Here is a 3,738-nt window from a genome sequence, read left to right on the forward strand (position 1 = left end):
AAATTTGTGTAAGTTTTAGAGATATTCAAAAATTTTGAAACGATTCGCAAATAATGAAAACTTCCAATGATTTTTAAAGGAATAATTAACATAATTTTTTATTTCCAACAATTAATTTCAAAAGATTATGTTTAAACATTTCAAAATATTGCAAAAGATTTCAAATATTCTCAAAGCATTTGAAAAACTTTGGAGGCATTTTTTTTTAATTTTGCAGAATTAAAAAAAAACAGGAAAAATTTAAATCATTTTTAAAGATTAGAAATTGAAAGGTCTGACAAGATTAGAAAAACAGAATTATTTTTCTAATAATCGTGTGAAAGTTTTTAAGAATTTTTAATTTTAAAAAATGTATTTTAACCAAATTCAAGCAGATTTTTAATCGCATTGAACGATTTCCTAAAATTTAAAAGAAGAGTGTACAAGATTTTAAAGCAAAATGCTTCAATTTGATAAGATTAAATAGTTAAAATAGTAAATAATCAAGTGAATTCGGGAAGTATCTAGTAGACTTGATAAGATTCAAACAAATTTAAACTTTAGAAGTGTTTTAGAAACGCAAGATAAACTTTAGGAACTTTAAAAGAATCTCGAAAGGTTTCAAGAGAATAAACATGGTTTCTTAAAATGCTTGGGAAAATTTAGAGGATTATAAGGAAATTTTTTTCTACATCTTGAATGATTTTATTAATTTTTGATAAAAACTCGAGAGAGTTACCAATATCCTGAAGAATTCAAAACGTTTTAAATAGATAAGAAATTTTTATAATATTTTTTAAAATCCTATAAAATAAAAATAAAATGTCTTAAAAATCTCCTAGGATCTTTTCTGACACATCTGATATATTCGAAAGTCTTTTTTTTAATTGTCTTAAAAATCTTATAATAATTATTTACATATAAACTTATAAACTGATAATACTTATTTTATTGTATATGAAATATTTACAAAATCTTTAATGCCTTAAAATACTTATCTCAAAATTACAAAATTTAGCTTTTACAATTTTATTTTAATTGTAAAATAATTGTAATTGGAAATTGATTGTAAATAATTGTAAAATAAATGCAACAAAATTTATTTTATGGAGAAATATCTCATGATTATAAAAAGAGAAAAAAATGGTTAAGGTAAGTCTTTGTAGCATTTTAATAACTAATGAACATATTTTTAGATTATTTTCCCTTGATTCTGCCCGTCGTGAAATTTCCAATAAAAACTGTACTCTCTATACATTAATTTTTTTTAATTAAGAATAATAATACTTTTATAAATATTGAAAAAATTTATTTGAATATGATATGCAATGATTTTTATTTTAAAAATTCCTGTAAATAGTTGGCGTTTTTTAAATTTTACGATATTTGTGTACCATGTTTGACCTTAGGGAATAGATTTCAGGAATAAAATTATAAAAATATCTCCATTAGTTAGTAAAATACTATGAAGAATCTCCTTTCAAATTATGGTTGAAATGGAAGAAATAGATATTTCTCTTATCGTTTTTCAGCTTATGATTTTTCACTAAGTGTAAAGCAGATTAAAATACACTTAAAAAAATAAAAATAAGAAAGTTCAGAAATTCATGCAGTTTTCTGTTCAGAAAATCCCACACATTTTTTAATAAAATTCCTATCCACACCACATTCACAGGAAGATTTTACAACATTTTTGTCAAATGATCAGTCTTTTGAATGAGGTCAAGTTAATAACTTTTTGGCTTGTTCTCTTAAAATCCTCAAAAAAATATTAGAAAAATTCGAGTCTTTTTAAAAGATAATTAGGACATTTGACACGCTCAGAGCAAAAGCCAACTAAAAAAAAAGTTGTGCAAAAGCGAAGTAAAAACACGCGAGAACAAAAACGACCTAAGAATTCGCGAGAGGTAAAACGACACAAGAATGAAGGGAGAAGGTTCCCCCCACTTTTCTGCTGCGAAGACCAGCCTCGTGTTAAGCCGGAAATGCGCGAACACGAACCGAGCTCTACCGACTTCACGAATGACGATCTAATCAGCTGCTCCCAGAGCTGCCAGATCGAGCTGCACAACGATTGCCGATCTGAAGGCTTCGGAAAACTTCGGTGGTCTTCTATTTATATCTCAATCACCATTTGAAAGAAATGAAAGAAACTGGCGATTTTAAGTTTTTTGCGTGATTCTTAATTTCATGCATGAGGCGATTTTGAGCTTATGTTTTTCAGGTGTATATAATATGGATATTATTACTATTATGTACTATTATGTACAAAAAATTAATGTTTAATCATTGTTAAATTTTCGACAAAAAAGATTAATTTTCTTGTAGTTAAAAACAAACTGTTTAAAGAAAAAAAAAAGGAATTTTGTACAAAATAGTTCAAAATCGTCAAGTATTTCAAAATCCTTTAAAATGTGATACTAAATTATTGAAATAAATAAAAAATTCCTTGGAATCTAATAAAATATCCTAAGATATGTCAAATCCTTTAAAATGTCATATTAAATTAATTTCATCAATTGAAAATATAACTATCCCTATTTTAGTTGAAGCACTATCTTTTTTTTTTGAAAATTCATGTATTTTGTTGAATTTTCGTCTCTTTTGGAACAATTATTATTCTTTATGTTTGTAAATTCATTAGTTTGTTTGAAAACGTAACTATTTTGTTGTAAATTCGATTTTTTTTAAATTAATTTTTCTAACTGAAAATTTAACTGTTCCAGTTTTGGTTAAAACCTTATCTTTTTAAATGAAAATTAACTTCTTTCGTTAAAAATTAAACTACTTTGTTAACAAATTAATTTTTTATCTGAAAATTTAACTATTCCATTTTTGGTTGAATACCTATTTTTTAGATTAAAATTAATTTCTAAAGTTCAAAATTGCTTTCGTGTTTGCTTTAAAATTTGTTGTTCTTAGAGAAAATTAATTTCATTGGAAGAAAATTCATCTTTTTATTAGAATATTTTGCTTGCTGTTTGTGCATTTACTTCCGTGTTTCAAAATTTAACTATTCTGTTAAAAATTCGATTATTTTTGTTGTTGAAAATTGAATTTTTAAATTGAAAATTTAACTGTTTCATTTTTGGTCTAAAATTTATATTTTTCAGTTCAAAATGCATTTTTTCCCTTTAAAATGCATTTGTTTCCTTCATTTTTAAAGTTGAAAATTTAACAATTTTGTTGACATTTTTGTTTTGTTTTTAGAAATGATCGTTTTCAGTTGAAAATTCCTCTTTTTTGTTAAAAATTATTCTTCTTGTTTGAAAATCCATCTGTTGATGTTAAAAATGATTTTTTTATTGATAATTCAACTATTTTGTTGAAAATTTAATTGTTTTTGGGCTAAAAAAATTTAAATATTTGATGAAACATTGTTTTTTTTTGCGGGTAATAATTACTTTTTTACTGTTGATAATTTTCACTTTTTGGGTTTAAATTAGATTTTTTCTTTATTAAAAATTAATTTTTTGAACTGAAACTTTAACTGTCCCATTTTTGGTTAAAGATTAAACTTTTTTACTTAAAAGTTAATTCCTTTGTTTGAAAATTGAAGTATTTTGTTGAAAATTCAATTTTTTATCCAAACATTTTACTAGTCCATTTTTGATTCAATATTTTTGCTTTACCTAAACAGGTAAAATTTTAAACAAGAAGAGAAAGGAAAAGAAGAAAAAGAGTAAACCAAGATATTGAAATGATAGAATGGAAGAAATATTTTTTGGATTTGCTAGGAGGAGTAGAGAGAAAAGTTGT

Source organism: Belonocnema kinseyi, chromosome 8, assembly GCF_010883055.1.
Source record: "Belonocnema kinseyi isolate 2016_QV_RU_SX_M_011 chromosome 8, B_treatae_v1, whole genome shotgun sequence".
Classification (NCBI taxonomy): Eukaryota; Metazoa; Arthropoda; class Insecta; order Hymenoptera; family Cynipidae; genus Belonocnema; species Belonocnema kinseyi.